Below are 9,778 nucleotides of genomic sequence, written 5' to 3'. Positions count from 1 at the left end.
TTCTTTTAACAAAATCAAGGCAATGTAATAGGCTTAGATTCGCCTTTTCTCAGACAAAAACCAAAAAGCTTTGAAAAAGCAGCCATAGCTGCAAGCATCAGTTACTCTTGTGAGACACATAAGAAAAACCAAAAAAATGGAATTTTTCCAAATATCTCAAACACCCACCTGAGCTGCCACGCCAAGATACAGATTTTTTCAGCTCATTAGAAAGATACATCTGATTCATCTTCCACAGAAGAACAAGATCTTCATGCCTCATCACACATAAAATAAAGCGGAGGGAGTTACTAGAAAAGGAAAAGAGGGAGGTTAACTGAAATTTCACCAAAAGGGTGGTTTTGCAACTGGAAAATTTTTCATTTAAGAGATCATCGGCAGCAGAAAAAGACAGGGGCAAAACCACCCATAGAAACTCTCCACAGCTCTCTGCTTTCACCACAACCTTAAACTTAAACTAACGAGATTATCACCATTTTTGTGCTTCCTTTTTGAGGCTCAGATCTATGTTATAACTCAAGCAAAAAGAGTCTGACAACGCGATGACTGCAAATACCACTAAGGGAAACCTAAAGCATGCCCTGCCAAAATACGGGTCAGATAATCTCAAATGCCTGATTAATAAGCTCAAAAGGGAATGAATTCAAGCCATCAATCATACTCACCACCACTGACATAACTTGTCTCTAAACCAAATAGACTAATAACAGCTTGTTTGGATGGTTGTTACCGTTGTATTGTATTATATTTTATTATTATTTCAGATAGGCAGAATACATAGATAACAACTCAAACTTGTCATGAATTGTCATCGAGACACTTCAACTTGACAGATGCAAAAAGCGATCCGAAGACACCATGGCGGCATAAACCACCAGAAATTTGGGGGCATGCCCCGCCAAGATACAGTATGGATAATCTCAAATTTTGATTTTTACAACTCTATCGGAAACAACCTCTCTATTTTCACAAGGTAGGCAGGCGTAACGTCTGCGTACACACTACCCAGACTACACTGGGATTTCACTGGTATGTTGCTGTTGTTGTAAGAGAAAGATATCTGATTCTTATCCTACAGAAGAACAAAATTTTCAGTCTCATTGCACATAAAATGAAACCGAGGGAGTAACAAGAAAAGGAAACTAGAAAGGTCAAATGTATTTTCACCAAAAGGGTGGTTTTGTAATTGGAAAAGTTTTTCATTTGAGTGATCATTGGCAGCGTAGAATGACAGAGGGGCAAAACCACCCATTGAAACACCCCACAGCTCTCTGCTTGCAGAAATACTTACGCAACAAAATATAAATAGTGGCCTCAAAGCATCCTATTTGTGCAAATCACCCCTGCTTCGGTCCAACTGGGTATATACGGTTTTAAGGCTCAGATCCGTGTTATAACTGAAGTAAAAGGATATCCGACAACGCCATAGCTGCAAAAAAACACCAGAAATCTGGGGGCATGCCCTGCCAAGATACGAGTCGAATCATCTCAAATGCCCAACTGACAAGATCAGAAGGGAATAGAAGATTGACAAAAAAATCATCATCGCCTCTTTCAAGCAGTCAATCATACTCACCAACACTGACTACAAATTAATACTTTGAAAAACTGGATATAGCTTAAATAGCAAGATGAAAACTGGCCATTCCATGAAATTTTTACAGGGTTGTTGGGATTGTTACAGTAGTGGATAAATCATGGGCTAATACAGAGAGAGGCAACCACTCTTTCAGCAGAAAATCCTAAACTCTCTGAAGCCTCATTCTCGTTTTCTTGAGCTTTTGTTTTGTTACATCTCCATAACAGTTCTTTTTATACTATCCTGAAAGCTGTAAATATTAATTATTTCTTGTATATATTTCTCTTTCTTTCGTTAGGAATTAGGACTGAGTCATTAGTGAAAGCTTTTGAGTAAGCTCAAATTAATGGGGTAAAACCAAGGAGCAGCGAAAAGCAAAAACCAAACTCAAAGTAATGGCGTAGGCTCAGATTCGCCTTTCATCAGACAGAAACCAAAAAAACTTTGGTAAAACCGCCATGGCTGCAAGCATCAGTTAGCCTTACAGGACATAGAAGAAGCACCAAGAAGTGGAATATTTTCCAATACACAGCTCAATAGAAATCTCTTGTTTCATCTTTCACAGAAGAACAAAATCTTCATAGCCTCGGCGTAACAAGAAAGGAAAATAGAAAGGTTATATGTATTTTCACCAAAAGGCTGGTTTTGGAATCAGAAATTTTTTTCATTTGAGTGATCATCAGCATCAGAGAATGACAGAGAGGGGCAAAACCATCAATTGAAACTCCCCACAGCCCTCTGCTTTCACAGCAGCCTCAGACTTAAACTAATGAGATTTTTGCTATTTTCATATGAGGCTCATATCTCACAATGATCAGGCATTGAGTTTCTCAAAACCGCCATGGCTGCAATCTCCTCCAGATTGCCCTGCCAAGATACGAGTTTAATACCATCTCAATGCAAATCAATAATGCCATTTGCCAAGAATCATATCATCACTGCCTCAAATTTTTCACTTCTACCTTTATTTTTAGTATGACCCTCGTTGTTTGGGTGTTAACACAGTCACATAGCAGGGATAACAAAAGAACGGTAGTAGTAGCAGCAGCAGCAACAACAGCAGATCAACAACAACATGCATATCTCGAAGCTAGATTTACAGTAAGAACTAAGCACTGTAAATTGCTTCCAGCAAGAAATCATGGGTTTACCAGCAAAACTGAACGAATGCATAAATAAATAAATAAATCCTATTTCTCATTGATGCCCCATTATGTGAGCTGACTTTCTCTATGTTTGGGCATTGAGGGCTCCGATTTACTGTATTTGAACAAAGTAAAAGAGAAGGCGCCGCCGCCATGGCTGCAGATACCAGTTCGCCATGCAAAAGACATACTGGTTCGCCTTGCCAAGATACGGGTAGAGTATCTTCTCAATGCCATGCCCAGTACAATAACTGCCTCTTTCAGAAAATGTTGACTCTTTCATACATTTCATGTAAGTATGGAAGTTTTGGACTAAGCTCATACTAAGAATCCAGTAATGCCTAACGCAAAGGCGCCATATGTTTGCTTTCTTTGTTTTCTTTGAGGAAAGAGGGCTGTTGGTTTTATTAAAGGAGAAATCATAGGCTAAACAGAGGGGGCAACCAGTCCTAGAACTCCCTCTTGGCCTCATTCTTCCTTCTGGTCAAGTAGAGATGATAATAACAAAGATTTTGAGGTTCAGATCTGTAACTCCATCTCAAGCACCGCCATGGCTGCAAATCCCGTTATCGGGCTGCCCCGCCAAGATACGGCCTATCAACTCCTGATTCCATGAAGCTCGGAAAAAAATAAATCATCACAGCCCCGTTATACACCTTCCCCTGAACTTAAGCGACCATTGAGGTCTTTTTTATCGCCTCATTATAATTTCCTTTCCATATTTTTTGTTGTGTAGCTTTTCGAGGTAACAATACAATACAATACAATACAATGAGAACAACCATCCAAACAGGGTGTTAATGTACAGACAGATAGATGCATATCCCTCCAGAGGCGGATTCAGGACTTGAACTTTATTCGAGTTCGAATTTCTACAACTCATTTTGAGTTACTGGGTTTGCAATCTAATAGTTGCGGCAGAAGGTCGCAAATTCGACATATCCCAACATTGAATCATGGAAAAGATTATGTTTTTTGTAGTTTCAAGCAAATGGGGCTCAGATGTGTGTTATGATAAGGCAAAAGAGAAGCCAACCATGCCATGACTGCAAAAACACCGGTTGCATGTGAGAGATCTCAATCACAGGTCATACCGGGTTGCCACACCAAGATACAGGTCGGGTCATCTCAATGCCCAAATCAGTTAGCCAAGATATAGAAACATCATCAGTGCCACTTTATGTACCTTCTATCAATACTATAAAAGAACACGCAGAGGAAAAACACAGATGTCAGTATGCAACAACAACAAACCCCGCGTAATCCACAAGCGGGTCCGGGAAGGGTAGTGAGTATGCAGTCTTACCCCTAACTAGTGGTGGCAAAATGGATAAAAGAAAATAGTTATATACCCATATTATCCATTAAAATATGGATCGGTAATGAACTTTTTTAAAACGGGTCAAAATGGATAAGAACTATATTATCCACTTAAAAAATAGATAACCAAATAGATAACGAATGGATAACTATTAGATTTAACTTTTACATTGTAAAGCCTCAAATTGGGGTTCCTCAAGTTTGAAGACTAGGAATTCTCCCAAAAGTAATCATATACACAGGCCATGGATAATATGCCGGTTAACCCTTTTTTATCCGTATTAAATATGGACCGGATCGGATAATTTATCCATTTTTATATTTTCGACCCGTCCCATATCCGACACGGCCTGCCTGTTTGACACCCCTACCCCTACCTTGTGCAGGTAGAGAGACTGTTAGTATATATAACTTAACTCACTTCTTCTGCTTCTGCTTTTGTCATAAAGACATAAACAAGGGCTGTTGTTTTTTTTTTTTTTTAAATAACGGAGGAAAATCAATGGTGAAACAGAGAGGGGCAACCACCCTTTCAAAGAAAATCCCAAACTCACTGTTTTTGTGTCATTTCTTTAATTCTTCAGGGCTAACCTTTTCCCTTTTCATAATTGCAGGCTTGTGAGGTCTCTAAAAATAAGGGTTATTTTCTTAAATATAATAAGCTGATTTTAAAAGCACGACCAAACAAGCTATTACAAAATAAGCTGATTTTAGAAGTACGGCCAAACAGACTATTACATGGGCCTTTCCTTAGGGCTCAGATTTGCTGTTTTTTTTTTCAAAGCAAAAGAGAAGGCGACGCCGCCATGGCTGCAGACACCAGTTTGCTATACAAAAGCCTTACCGGGTCGCCCCGCCAAGATACAGGTCGGATATTTTCTCATAGCCATGAATTGAACACAACCCAGAAAGGAGAAGTAATCATCACGGCCCCTTTATATAAAGTATTCAGTAGCAGCAGCACAAGAAGAGGAGGAAGAGAAAGAGGAATATATTAAGGGTCTGTTTGGATGATTTTTTTTTTGTTTTTTTGTCTAATTGAAAAGGCTGTTGATTTTCAATGGAGAAATCACAGGCATAACATAGAGGGGAAACCACCCTTTTACAGAAAATCCCAATCTCTCTGTTGCCTCATTCTTTCTTTTCTAAAGCTATGCTCAAAGCTATTTTCTGGTTGAAGCGTCTGTGTAAATAGGGCAGAACTTTTGGGGATTGGAATCAAAGGGCATATTGGTCAATGGGTATACAGTTTTTAGGAATATTATAGTGAAAAGATATTGACTTGTAGAATTAGTATTCGAGCCCGTTTGGATTGCCCGGTTTTAAGTGTTTTTAAGCCAAAATCGCTTTTAAGTCATTTTGTAATGTTTGGATAAAGTAAAAAAGTATTTTTAAGCACTTATTTTTAAGCTAAAATGACACAAACAAGCCAAAAACTAAAATTTCTAACTTATGGCTTAAAAACTATTTTGACTTAAAAGTCACTTAAAACAAGACAATCCAAACAAGCTCTTTGTATGAAGTACAAGTGTATTGAAAAATGTTAAAATTAAAATTTTCAGGCAAATATGGGAAAGAAAAGAAATTAAAGCTTAAAGGGAATTAAGTGTGTTGCTAGTTGTCAATAAAATGGGTTGAAACCATAAAATTTTCGGTTGAAATTTTAACTAGGCACAAATAAAAAACTAATAAGTGATTTATTTCCTTGGTAGGCAAAATTACTTGGTACAAATTAATTAAGGTGCGTGCAAGCAAATTCCGACACCACGGTTATCAATTTGACACTTAAATATGTACAAATTTTAGATTTAAAATTCAACTATTAGCACTTGAAGTATGTTGTTATCAAATGTAAGTCAGCAATCTGATACCAATGATGTTCATCACCCTGCTGGCGTAGAAGCTATCGAAAAATTACTAATTGCCGCAAGTGATAATGATGTTCTGACTGTGTAATTGGTGTATATAACTTAAACTCTTTTAACAAATACAAAACACAGATAAATTCAGCAATGAATTTTTTCTAAAATGTACGCTCAATTGGCATCTCTATTCTATTTTGGTTCATGTCTATTCAAATACACTCTAAAATGTTAATTTGATTCATGTAATTCAAAGACAGTCAGAAGTAACAGAAATTCTACAAAGTGGAAGAGTGAACAGCACAAACCAAAACTAAACATGAACAAATAAACAATGGAAAAATGGCATAAAACATAAAAATTTCTATATGATTAACAACAGAAACGAGCCAACTAACATCTAAGTGGAAAGTGTAAGAACGTATCTGTAGAGATATATCAAAGCATATAGCCATAAGCCAAACGAAACCCAAATCAGCTAAAGTTATGGAACGAGATAAAAAAAAATAACTTAGACATGCCAAACAACTTCAGCACATGTCATTGGGTTCAATCACCAGTACACAAATAAGATTTAGCTTCGCTATTGTCCCTAAGAACTTTCTCAGAATATACAACTACACCTTAGTCCTAAACAAGTTAGCTTGGAGAAACTGAAAACAAGAAAAGAAAGATGATCACAGCCTTCCCTGGGATTTTAGCAGATTGAAGATTAGAAATTATCACAGCTTATAGCCAAAAGAAGGCTTTGTTGGTCTTCTGCCAATCTTGTCAAATTCTCATTACTTCTCCAAGCTGTTGTCAAGCCACTTGAAACCCATGGAAAGAGACCACAAAAAGCGCCCCCTTGAATCTTCAACACATACTTCGATATAAATATCCCAAAACACATTTTTAAACACTTATTAGGGATATGGAAACAGGTAATTAAAATGATCCTTGAATAATCAGAAACTAAGTTTGAACCACCTGGAGCATGGGAATTTAATCTAGTAGGACTTTGCAACGATCCGACCGGTCGTTTTGAACTTTTGCACTTTGATCGTCAGTCTTCGGGCATGACTTGCCTCGTGTATACATTATGCCTTATGTAAATCGTTGGTTTTGATTTTCAGGGTAATCAGAATGAATTTAGAAGAACAGTTCTCAGTTTGAAGCTTAAAATTTGAAAGGGTTGACCAAAATTTGACTTATGTGTATTTGATCTTGGATGAGAATTTTTATGATTTGGTTAGCTCCGTTAGGTGATTTGGGACTTAGGAGCGTGATCGGAATGTATTTTAGAAGTCCGTGGAAGGTTTAGGCTTGGATTGACGAAATTGAGATTTCGGCGCTTTCCGGTCGATAGGTGAGATTTTGATATAGGGGTCGGAATGGAATTCCGAGAGTTCCAGTAGTTTCGTTATGTCATTTGGGATGTGCGTGCAAAATTTCAGGTCATTCGGACGAGATTTGATAGACTTTTTGATCGAAAGCATAATTTAAGAGTTCTTGGAGTTCTTAGGCTTGAATCTGAAGTTGATTTTGTGTTTTAATGTTGTTTGGAGTGATTCGAAAACTCGACTAGGTGTTAATGATGTTATGGGAGGTGTTGGTATATTTGGGTTGAGGTCTGATGGCTCCGGGTGTGTTTTAGGTGAGTTTTGAGCGAGTACGGACATTCAGAACTTAGAAAATGGATAAGGGCAGAATTGTTAGAGTTGGCCGTGGTAGAATTAGCGCTGGGCGCGCTGGCTTAGTGCTGGGCGCGTAAAAGTGACCGCGGCCGCGGTCATGAAGATTTGCAGATCGTCGGTCCAACTTCGGAAGCTCATATCTATTGATACACAAGGAATTTTGAGATGATTCAAAAACGAAAGTTGTAGCTCTTTGTGTCTAGTTTCCAGAAAGGTAAAGATATCGCAATTTGGACATATGTAGAAAAAGCTATGGCTAAAATATTAAAGTATGTCACTGTAGAGGAAGGCCTGTGCGGCCACGGTTGTGTTTGCGCGGACCGCACTGGTTTGCGCGGACTGCGGTCGTTTTGGTGCGGCCCGCGGAGGCTGGAACCTAAGGGGTACCCTATAAATACGAGGTTTTGGGTTTTATTTAATATTTTGACCTAGAGATCTCGGATTTTGGCGATTTTTCGAAGGTTTTTCACGAAATTCATCGTGGTAAGTGATTTTAACTCAGATTTGGCTAGAGTACATGAATCTATCATTGAATTCATCATAAATTCGTGATTTGGGATGGAATTTGGGAACAAAATTGTGAAACCTTTCAAAAATATAAAATGATGATTTGAAGGACCAAATGGTATCGGAATTGGATAATTTTGGTATGGTTAAACTCGTGAGGGTATGAGGATTCTGAAAATGTAAATTTTACCCGATTTCGAGACTTGGGCCCGGGGCTCAGAATTTGCTAATTTCGGGATTTTTGATATTTTTTGAATGTTTTCGCTTGGGCTTTGTTCCCTTAGCATATTGTGACGTATTCGTTCTGATTTTGAATAGATTCGACGCGCGTGGAGGCCAATTCGATGGGCAAAGGCGTCGCGAGCTAGAGAATTAGCCAGTTCGAGGTGAGTAACGGTTGTAAATGATATCCTGAGGGTTTGAAACCCCGGATTGCACATCGTAGTGCTATATTGAGGCAAGATACGCGCTGGATGATGAGCGTGGGGTCTTTCACTACTAGGGATTGTGACTTGGTCCATCCCGATTGATGATTTTTCCGAATATTTGAATGGAGTTTCATTTGTTATCATCATGATTTGGGCTGATTGCTATATTTGAGCTTCGTGCCAACTATTTGAACCCTTCGGAGATTTTTATCACTGTTTCCTCACTGCTTGACTTATTATTTGAACTCAGTCCTGTTGATATCTACTGTTTTACAAGCTCAGCCACTTTTACTCAGATTTGAAACTAAAATGATATTTCTACATCATGTTTTGGGCTGAGAACTACTGTTTTACTAATGCCCAAGGGGCTTATGATGATTTCCGGACTGAGTGAGGCCGAGGGCCATATGTAAGGATATGCTGAGTGATATGAGGCCGAGGGCCTGAGTTACTATTTATGCCACGTGGTGGCTTGAGTGATGTGAGGCCGAGTGATATGAGGTCGAGGGCTTGAGATACTTTATATGCCACGCGGTGGCTTGAGTGATGTGAGGATATGCTGAGTGATGATACCATGAGGTGGCTTGATATAGCGCTTGGGCCGTAAGGGGCCCCTCCGGAGTCTGCACACCCACAGTGAGCGCGGGTACCTATTATGCTGAGTGATTGATACTATGCCCGAGGGGCTGATATGAGTGATTGTGAGGTAGCCCGCGGGGCTGATACTATTCTGAGAGTGAGCCCGAGGGGCTGATACTGTACTGAGTGACTGATACTTTGCCTGATGGGCAGATTTCTACTTGTTATTTTGATATTGTGCCCGAGAGGTAGATTTCTACTTGTATTTTGATACTGAGCCCGAGGGGCAGATTTCTACTTGTTATTTACTGCCAAATTACCAGTTTTAATTGCTTTAAAAGAGATTTCATTTGATACTTCGCTGATTTACTGGTTTTAAGTGATTTCACTATTTTTGTATAGAATGTTTTGTGCCTGTACGTGTTTTCTTTCTTTCAACCGATATTTATTATTATTACTCACTGAGTCCGAGTACTCACATTACTCCCTGCACCATGTGTGCAGATTCAGGCATAGCAGAATCCGCACCTGAGCGCTGATTCCTTCCACGCTAGGTAGTGATTTGGAGTTACGAGGTCGCTGTTGACGTCCGCTGCCCCTTGTCTTTCTTATCCTCTATCATTTATGTTTTCTTCAGACTGTTGTATGGATTCCGTACTTTGTAGACCTATAGCAGATTCTG

At 39.0% G+C, this 9,778-nt stretch overlaps 1 long non-coding RNA gene across 1 annotated transcript; it reads right to left on the bottom strand.

Annotated features, from left to right (window-relative positions):
• Positions 1-2,096: 2,096 nt before the first annotated feature.
• LOC107763127 (uncharacterized) lies at positions 2,097-5,356 on the bottom strand. The gene is made up of 2 exons (XR_001642950.2): positions 4,889-5,356; positions 2,097-2,446 (listed from the first exon to the last, which is right to left on the bottom strand). It is a non-coding gene; the product is annotated as an uncharacterized LOC107763127 (long non-coding RNA).
• Positions 5,357-9,778: the final 4,422 nt, after the last annotated feature.

Source organism: Nicotiana tabacum, chromosome 8 (assembly GCF_000715075.1).
Source record: "Nicotiana tabacum cultivar K326 chromosome 8, ASM71507v2, whole genome shotgun sequence".
NCBI lineage: Eukaryota > Viridiplantae > Streptophyta > Magnoliopsida > Solanales > Solanaceae > Nicotiana > Nicotiana tabacum.
The sequence above is the reverse complement of the archived record's forward strand: the minus strand, read 5'-3'. Positions and strand labels throughout refer to the sequence as shown.